Genomic DNA, 10,436 nt, shown 5'->3' with positions numbered 1-10,436 from the left:
GGCCATCTGATGGGGTGACATGTCGTCTCAAATTTGTAAGGAAGAAAGACCAGAACTCGATGCTCTCAGACTCAACAATTGCAAAAGCAACAGGAAGAATGTTGCTGTTGCCGTCTTGTGTCACTGTAATAAGCAAAACACTACCATATTTGCCATACAGGTGCGTGCCATCGGCGGAGACGAATAGCTTGCAATGCTTGAATGCCTCCACACAGGCAGGGAAGGCCTAGAATACTTTATCAAACATGCTACAGTCGTGCACCATAAGGAGTCCATCATAGTACGGTACGACCTTGAACTCACATATTGTTCCAGGACAACAACTCTGCAGTGCTTGCAGCAACCTAGGCACCTTATTATATGACTCCTCCCAATCACCATATATCTGTGCAATTGCCTTTTGCTTCGCCATCCAGACCTTTCTATACAAGGGTTTAAAGTGATAGCTTTGCCTAACTGCACCTTGTGGTACATGGATGTTGACACCGATAGGTTGGACTGTATCAATGGCAGGATGACACGACAGATGAGACTGCTGTCCAACTGTCTGAGACATGGTTGGTGCTAAACATTCGTCCACTATTACGATCACACATTCACCACCACTAGACATTTTGGCTTATTTTTCTGAAGAAAAACGGAAGAGAGGAAGAAGTGAGATGTTTGTGAAGAATACAAAAGGTTGTACATCCTTTTATAGCTGCTGAAAATTTGTTATAATGTATCTCGTTTACACTGTAAATGTCATAATTATTCACATATCCCGTTTACAGTATAAACCAAATAAAAGTGCACATATTTCGTTTACACTGTAAACAAAATAAACGCATCTAGTGTTTCATGCCTTATCCATAGTTGTAAAAATCGGACCGAACCGGCCGGTTCGACCGAAAAACCGATGAACCGGTCATCTGGCCGGTCCGGTTGGTCATTCTGATCGGATAAGGAATAAAACCGGAGAAAACCGATTTGAACCATCAGGTTTTGACAAAAACCGGAGAACCGGCGGTTTTGTATAACCGGCCGGTTCGGGAATTTTTTCCCCTTTTCCAAACGCGATGTCGTTTTGGATTTTAAAAAAAAAAAAAAGAAAACACTCGAACTAACCCCCTTCTCTGTAACCCTAATCCCCTAAATGGGCAAACGGCAGTAACCCTCCTTCAAGTCTTTCTCACCTCATCTGCTCATCACACCGTAGTTGAAGAAAACCTCACCTCACATCAACTCACCGCTGGCCTGTCGTCTTCTTCATCTCGCCGGAGATGGTGCGCCTCCAATGACATCTCAACCTCACCTCACCGTCGCGTTTTGGGTCGCAAGCCGTCCCCTTCGTCGCAGCTCCTTGTTCCGCGGCTCCACGTCGTCGTCGCCGTCATCGTGTCCTCTCCATCCTCTGCGTCCTCTCTCGGACTATCGAACAGGTTGGTGGTCTCCTCATTGCTCATTCTTCACTTCTCTGCGTTCTGCATTATCTCTGATTTTTTAATTATTCAGTTTATGATATATTTGTTAATTCTTGATCATGAAATTCTGTTTATTGGTGTTATATTTATGTTATATTTTTAGTTACTTTATTGTCTTGTTTCCCTGATATTTGTTTATGGTAATATTTTAAGTATTTCTGAATCTTCTGCCATTGCAGTTTGTGCTTGTTTCGTTGGCTGGGTGGGGTGCATTCATCTATGGGAATTACAAGTTTTTCACTAGAGGCAAGGGCAACAAAGAAGTGGTACATAATTTTACCTTCATTGGAAGTCCGAATTCAATTTTGTGGCTACTTCTTACACTCTGAATTTGCGTGGCAATTTATCTTCTTCTCATGATTTTACTTGATAAAGTTTCTATGGTTGCTTGTTACATTTAATTCTACAAAAACTTAATGAGAAATTATTTATCCTTCTAATTTATAAACAAAGAAACTAACGAGTGATTTTTATGTTCTCACTATTTAGAAATAAGGAGAATATTTAGGAAGATGTTCAGGAAGATATATCATTACTGAATTGTAATTGGTATGGTTTCTAAGTTTGGGTTCTCTTTCTTCAATTCATGAAATTACCAACCTAGTTTATGAGGTTCCGAATTTCAGTTAGATATGCTAAATGTGACTGGCATGATTAGGCTAAATGCATATTCTAGCATTCATATATCATTCACAAATTTTATTTTCGGATTTTCTGTGCATCATATCAACTTGCTTAGGACTCATCTTGTCATGTCTTGCTACAAAAAGTTGAAGAAGCACCAAACAAGGCTTGAGGTTGTTACTCCATAGAAGCGATATACCAGTTGCTTAATAAGTTTTCCTACTTAGATTTAGTTATAGGTATTGTGTTATTTACCGTTATGGTATTTCTATTACCATGCAAATTATCATCAAAGTTTTTAGCATTTTGTAGATTAGAAGCTTGGCTGCTGGGTTTGAATTTTAACTTTAATTAAACTCTTTCATAACATGATATTCGTCAACCATATTGTATGCCCTTTGGTACATATTGGTACATATGAGACGAATTCTTGTAAGTTGGAATTGATCTACCTTTGATATTATTTGTGATACACAACTAAACATATGCATTAACACTAGAATATGTTTAAATAAACATTTTATTATAATGAAAAAGGAAGTTATTTTTATATTTTTTTATTTATATAAAACCGGTTTTATCGGTTCAACCAGTAATTTATCGGTTGAACCGATAAACCAGTGAACTAATAACATGACCGATTTTATTACCAGTTCGGTTCTTACAACTATGCATCACGGCCTACAATTCCTTGATTGCTAGTCAATGATGAACTCCAACATTTAATAATGAATGTAACGGCATCCAAAATAATGAAATATCCAGCAGCAGCATCACCAAAAATGTGATCATACTACAAACACAATATACTATCCACCCTCTTACTCATCGAATGACTTTGGCATTCTCATCAACAACTTTGATGAGAATAACACCAAAGTCACCATTATCAAATCATCTTACAACTGAGTATCAAGTATCAACAAAACATACACCAACAATCTTCCTTGTGATTTAGCACCATTGATTAATGCCAGAGTTCCTATTTTCACTCCATCATTGATTAGTCAAACTGCACGCATTAATGTATAGCAATATACAAGTGCATAAGGTAATAGTTGACAATGAATGCAGACTGGGAACAGAACTAATGGCAGTGAAATGAATACTAACCGCTAAAGTAAATAATTAATGTTCCATTTTTTGGGTTTACATGACACAATGATGAATGAATAAAACAAGAGAGTCTACGTGAGGGGGAAAAATGGCAGTGAACTTTAAGTTTCAGTGTTTCACTGCTTTTTAAAAATAAATAAATAAATAACTAAATTAAATTAATTTAAATAATTCCTCCAATAAAAATACAGACTAGTGAAGTCAAGTCAAGTCAAGTCAATGAGTGCGCATTATCCACGCAACTAGGAATAGCGGAAGAAGCGCACGATAGCCTCCACAGAACTCTGGTGCGCCGTTCACGATCCTCGGTGGCTCGTTGCCAAGCCTCACCGGTTTCGGATACACCTTCACACCCCCATTGTTAATTTCCGCATTTGCCCCTCCCCACATACCGTGTCGCTTCGGGTACCAAAACAAGATCTTGTACTTCACCGCGGTCGCAAAATCCACCTGAAAATACACATTCCCGTCCATCCCCGCCGCCGGCGTAAGGTTTCCGACGAAGGAGGCAGAGCTAGGCTTATGCGCCTTCTTCTGGCGACCCTGGTAGAAAGGAGAGACGGCGGTGGAGTTGGCGCGTGATATTTTGGGAGAGGAAGACGGAGATGTTGACCCGAACGGCATCGTATTTGATCCCTTTGTCTTTGTTAGGGTTCATGAACTTTATTTTGAATAAAACGGTGTCGTTTTTGTTGTTGATAGAAGGGATCTGTTGAGGGCAGGAACGTAAATTGACTCGAGATAGAATTTTGGTTGGTCAACACAGAGGGAGAGCCAGAAGAAGAGGGCGGTGAGGCCCATGGTTATTATGAAGCTGAAGCAGCATGAGCAGCAGCTGTGTTGCTCCGCCATCTGCCGTGGTGGGGGTGGTGGTGATACCGCCAGGAGTCGAGAGAGAGAAAGAGAGGGAAGGAAAAAATGTAGAGATAGAGTTTTGACTGTTGAGTGCATCCCGGTTTCTTTATTAGGGGATGCTCCCATAAAGTTACTGAAAATGAATTTTTATAAAGACGCCTACGTGGCATCATATTATTAGACGTTTTTAGTGAACCGATTTTTTTAAAATTTTTTAATTAACCAAATTAAAATCAATTTTAATATTCTAAAATTCGGCCAGACTGACCGGTCTAACTGGTTCAATAAAAAACCGATTTGAAAAATAATCTGGTCCACTTTCCAAACCCACCCCTTTCCCTTAACAAGTAACACCCGCACATTTCCTTCCCCAATACGTGAATCATATATCACTATCACCTGAAGTCTGAACCCATAGCACCTTCCAAACTCACCCTACTAAAACCCTAAGTTCTCCCTGCAACTGTTCTGTCGCGGTGCCGCCGCCGTCCGTGCTGTCGGCGCCTCTACTTCCTCTCTCGTAGTTCGGCGTCCTCCTTCCCCCTGTCCCCGTCCTCACTGGATTCTCTCGAACTTGGAGCAGCTCGCCGCTGTGTTGCCACTCGCTGTCGTCTCACCGGGTGCCGTCCATGTCGTCGTCGAAGGTTAGCGGCACTGCCTTCACTTCGGTTCTTCTCTTCCTTTTATGCCCTGTTGTTGGCTTTTGAATGTGACCTTGTTGATTTTTGAATGTGAAACTGTGACTGGGTTAATGGAAAATCAAATAATTGATTTTGTGCTGTTGCTCTTTTTTTAATTCCTGAAGCTTTTGTTGAAATTTTCTTGCTGCTGCTAAAAATAGAAATCAAATCATTACTAAAATTTTTGTTTAGCTTTATTGATTTCAGGTTTAGTGTGATTAAGGATTACTTGTTACTGATTTGTAACGATTGTTGCTGAATGCTAAAAATGAAAATCAAATCAAGTGTTGTTTGCCTGAATCTCTTGGTCTCAGTTTGTATGTCCATGAAGGGCTTCTTCAGCATTGCACACCACATGCTTGATTGAATGCCTATGTAATGTTTTGCATTTTATTTATGTGTTGTATCTACTATAAAGATTAAATTGCGAAAATGTTAGGCACATTGTTCTTGGATGAGGCACTTTTGGCTATATTTTGATGCTTGTTCAACTTACAATTCATTAGCACATTGATTTTGTTGTTTTGTCAACACCTATAGGATTTCTATGTTCATAATTCTTGAATTTTGGGTGAATCCTCAATTTGTGTGCATTTAATTTGTTGTTTTCTACAAGTAAAGAACCTTCACCGACAGAATGTTATCTACTAAAAAAAATGAAAATAGCTAACAACTTTGAGTATGCTTTATTTTTTGTTCTGGAAAAGAAGGATGGTATTTCAAAATTTATATAGGTTCCAATGAACAACATGTTCTAATAGATAAAGCATAATCCTAAGATGTAAGCTTATGACAGTACTGATGTAAGCATGGTCTGAGTAAATTGGTGCCATCTTCATTTGTCCACTATAGACATTTTAACATAGAGCAATACTTGAGATGCCAAATTTCCAAGGTCCCATCCACTTTAGGTAATTTGGGTTTGTAGCTTCTATCTATTTCTTTCCAGTAGCCCACCACTTGCCAATAACTGCTGGATGCCCCTCATAATTTTTTGTTCCTGGAGTTTTGAGTTATCACAGATAAAGCACTGTCTTTGTGATGAAAAAAGAAAAATTTTAATAACTCCATTTATTTATTCCTTTGAGAAACTGCTTTTAGATGGGCTTTCTGCTTTGCTTCTAGTATATTTTATGTTGGTCCTTGTTTTCAAGTTTGGATATGATCTTGCAGGGAAGATGATAAATGCTATCTTTTTATGGTCATCCTTTTTCTGTTCAAGTCGATACAAGCTCGCTTTGTCAATTGGCACATAGCAAATAGAGAAATCCAAGATTTTTCTCTCTTTTTGTCCGGATTCAGATGCTTTTTGGGCTCATGAACCTGGTTTATGATAGCAAATAGGAGGAAAGAAGTATTAGAATGTGAACATGGATGTTAAGCTTTTTGACAAACCCATTGCTTAGAAGGAGGCTTTGTTTCGTCGTGGTTTTGAGTCATGCTGTGTAAATACATTTAGAGATATGTATAGGAGAATCAATCAAGTACAAATCTGTAGCTTTGCTTCATTGTAAAAAATCAGAGAGTACAGCTTCAATGGATAATTTAACAAAGTCTTTAATTGTAATTAACTTTTTTATGACTTTATTATGTGTTTATAATCTCAATGATGTAATCTTGAAAATTTTGTTTACAAGAGAATGATGCATGCCGTTCCAACCAAATCTCTAACTAATTAACTATCATTTCTCTCTCACAGAATCTAGTGGCTAAGACTTCAATTGAATACAAGTTATAAAACTTTGGGCAGAAATATAATTCCATATGATCCTATGCAACATTGTATATCAGAGAGTAAAATTACAGTGAATACCGCTTGAATGAACAGAGATTACCCAAAGAAAACAAGTTGTCGATTAACAAGAGTAATTGGAATTAATAAGATACATTCAATACTCAGCAATATATTCCAGATTTCCAATGTTACTTTTCCCCCAAAGTTGACTACAATTAAATCCCAGCGAAACCAACCACAGTAACACAACCATCCAGGTTTCTGCACTCAATAAAAGTAAGACAACTTTATTTGTATATCTGACATGTAAAACTGTCCCATGGTTGCCACTTACCCAGCTTGAGTGAAAGTGGAGATTCAGCATTTGAACTCACATAACTTGCCATATTAACAGTGACCTCTCCAAGGATACTAGACCTTGATGGTCCCTGTTAAGCCACATCATAATTCAAACAAACTTCTAACTGATAAAGAAACATCTTAACTACAAAGTAGAATATACACAATAGGAAAAGCAAACAGCAATAGTATCAGCACCATGGCAACAATAAGCTTGAGGAGACATTCATCAATCTCCTTGGAAGAATTATCTCCTGGAAACAATACAAATTCTGAAAAAGAATCTGACCACTGACAACTCCCATATTGCACCAGCACCTTGCTTGACTTTGCAATAGCTTTACCACTTTCTACCGAAACAACAGAAACAAAGAGCTTCCCATCCCTTGGGTACCTACAAACAAGAGAATCAGCATTTGTTATTATTAACAGAACCATCTATTTCCTTTATTTCCCCGCACACTGAATTACTATTTAAAACAATTCTAAAATCAACATACAACTTTTTTAGCAGCAAAATTTGGATATAAAGAGTATAATTTTGGTGATTTAAACATTTCCCCCCTTGATTACAACTACTTTAGAACTTAAAGATAAGTCATCTTTGCTTACTTTTAACATGTCACTGTAGTCATTCAATATTATGATTTATCCCACTGCTTAGTATTATTTTATTAATAATGTGAACAAAAATATGTATGAACACTTGTTATTCATATCAAACCAACAACCCGATCCGCTACTTGCATTTGATAAAACATTCAAGTCTCAAGGATTCTATATTATAGCTCAACAGAACAACTTCACTTTAGTTCACCTTAATTAATTATCATCCATTTCCAAAATACTAAACTTCTTCACATAATAAATTTCATCATCTTTGATAAAATTCAACAAATAAAGCACTAGTTTTTGCTGTTTCTAAATTACAATAGTAGGATCTAAGATTCTGAGGCTTGCATTGCAAATTGCGCACCAAACGCATAATCAATTCATCACCGCGGATCAACAATTGCGAACATACGAAGCGTATTAAGCTAACGTGAAAAAAAAAACAGAACTCTACTTCACACACTATTGCATTAGCATTTATCAATGTAAATGGAAGAATAAGGGAAAAATAAAAATTAAATTAAATTACCTGAAGAGCCTTAAAATGAGAGAATCAGAACTCAAATCTTGTATCAGCTGCAGATTTCGAATAAGCCTTGTTCTTACTCAACCGAAACATCCTCTCGTCTCTCTTCTGAATCACACTCGCGTTCATAATCGGTAACTGGTAAGGTTTCATGTGATTAATCGTAATGAATGGAATACAATACTTACCATTCCACGTTTCTTGGTGACTGCTTGTGCTTCGGTTCAAGGGTGTCGGAAGAGTACCCGTATGGATTGTGCGTTACAGCCACACCAGGATTCACCTGTGTTGATTTGCTTGAAATATGTCTATGTATGTTCCTATGGCTCCAGAGTAACATCTTCCACCAGAGTCTCTTACTTCCAGAAGGAAGAACTTGGCTTGAGGAATGCCTTCTCAACATAACTCTATTAGCACTGCAATGAGTCATCACAGACCTGGGCCTTTCAAGATTAGTAGCCACTTTACCTGCTGTAAGTTAAGTTCCTGTAAATTCTCGAAAGATTGCGACTTTGAATTTGGGAATTGATGAATTGTATTACCGAGAACATCCCTTCTTTCCAGGTTTGAGCATGATCGAGTGAGTTTGGGGGAATCTCAGAAGGCTGCAAATTATTTCACCATTTCACCGATAGGCTTGAATTTGGGCTTGGACAGGATAATGGATTAGGGTTAGAATTATTTTTTTATAGGGGTTTAATTGTATTTTTAAATTATTAAGAATTTAAATGTTTGTAAAATTAAAAATTAAGGATATATTTGTTTTTTTATAAAAAATTTAAATATAACTCGGTTTATATTGTGTAAATTGATCGAAACAAACCGAATCTAATAATTATAATACGGATAATTAGGTTTATTATTTTTCTTTAATAAATCGATTTTATTCTGAACTATTAAAAAATAGCTTATTAACCGGTTTAATAGAGATGTCCAATCATACTATGACACCTATGAACGTCTTTAAATAAAGACATTTTTTGTGTCTTTATGTAAGTGGTCTCCTTCTTTATTTGCTGCAGCTTTTTATTTTTATTTTTGTTAACGGCTTCCTTAAAGAGAATATATACGGACCGAGAATCAAATTTAAAAGAAATTGCAAAATTTTATTTTATTTTATTTTTTTATTCAAAGTTTATAATTTCTGACCAACTTTGTTTAGTTTTGCTTTCTTTTTGTTCATTGTGTTTAAATATTCTATGTCTTATTTAACATTCCCTACTTAATTAATATTTACGAAAATAAATTGTAGTTTAAATGGCTCCTAGATTCCCCCTTTTTTCCCTTATGTAATCGGGAAAAAGTTATATTACTTACCATACTAAAATTAATAACATCTTATTAATATGAAAAATAATTGAGGTGATAAACATAAAGTGGCCTTTTTTTACATATATATAAATATGCATCTCAATATCTCATCCATTCTCTCTCCAAATTATATAATTATAGTAGGCAGATTCTATAGAACTCTCTTAAAATTTTATTTTTAGCTAAATCTATGGTTTTAACTTTTAAGAACTAGATTGAATTGAAGAACTAGATTGAATTGATTGGTTTGATTTAGTTAATTGAAAATTAATTATTAAATTAGTCTAATTCAAAATAAAAAATTATTTGATAGGAAATTGGTCAAAATAAAAAAAATAGTTACACTTTTAAATTTTTATTTTTATTGATTTGATGACCAATTACTTTTTTTTTTAAAAAAGAAGAGATTTCATTCAAAAAAAGTGGCCCAAGACATCAAAAAGAGATGATGTTACAAATCTCTATTTAGTTTTTAAAATTTTAGCTAAATTCTAAAATTTTTGTCCCATAAAAAAAACTTGCCATTTTGCTATTTTGGGATCTCATCCCTGACTGTGAAGTTTTTTTGTTGTTGATGGGTTAATTTACTTGAACCTGCATTTGATAACTCATGTTTTGTTAATTGAAAATCCAAGAATCCATGTGTGAAAAGTGTTGCTTGAGCTTTAGGGGAGACACTCAAGAACTCGAATGAATTGGAGAAAGTTTTTTCCCATTCTCAGTGTGAGAAAAAATGCAAAAATGAAAAATGTGATTGAACTAACTTCCTCTGGTATAAGTTGGTCTATTTATACATAATTTCAAAGAGTAACTAACTGACTAATGATAAATATGCTAACATAACTAATGCTAACAAACCAACAAACTTCTATACTATTTAACACATGTATGCAGTAAAGTGAGAAAGGCATGGATGTCAAGTCACACCCTCCCTCAAGTCAGGCGCATGTATGTCAGGGAGCCTAAACTTGCAATGACAAGATGCAAACAGTTTGGGATTGAGTGTTTTGGTCAGGATATCAACAGCTTATTCTACAGATTTAATGGGTAGTAACTTGTCACATTCTCTTTTGCTTTAGCACGAACTATATGGCAATCTGCTTCGATGTGCTTTGTTCTCTTATGAAACACCAAATTGACAGTAATGTGTAATGCTACTTGGCTATCACAATATA

At 36.0% G+C, this 10,436-nt stretch overlaps 1 long non-coding RNA gene and 1 pseudogene across 1 annotated transcript; both read right to left on the bottom strand.

The window, feature by feature from the left end:
• Positions 1–3,206: 3,206 nt before the first annotated feature.
• LOC107642018 (protein NDR1 pseudogene) lies at positions 3,207–4,055 on the bottom strand (annotated as a pseudogene).
• Positions 4,056–6,572: 2,517 nt separating this feature from the next.
• On the bottom strand, positions 6,573–8,277 carry LOC110272283 (uncharacterized). The gene is made up of 4 exons (XR_015883600.1): positions 8,139–8,277; positions 7,954–8,058; positions 7,011–7,206; positions 6,573–6,901 (listed from the first exon to the last, which is right to left on the bottom strand). It is a non-coding gene; the product is annotated as an uncharacterized LOC110272283 (long non-coding RNA).
• Between the last annotated feature and the right edge of the window lie 2,159 nt (positions 8,278–10,436).

Source organism: Arachis ipaensis, chromosome B5, assembly GCF_059453495.1.
Source record: "Arachis ipaensis isolate K30076 ecotype BB chromosome B5, ASM5945349v1, whole genome shotgun sequence".
In the NCBI taxonomy this organism is placed as follows: domain Eukaryota; kingdom Viridiplantae; phylum Streptophyta; class Magnoliopsida; order Fabales; family Fabaceae; genus Arachis; species Arachis ipaensis.
Note: the sequence above shows the minus strand (reverse complement) of the source record. Positions and strands in the feature narration are given on the sequence as shown.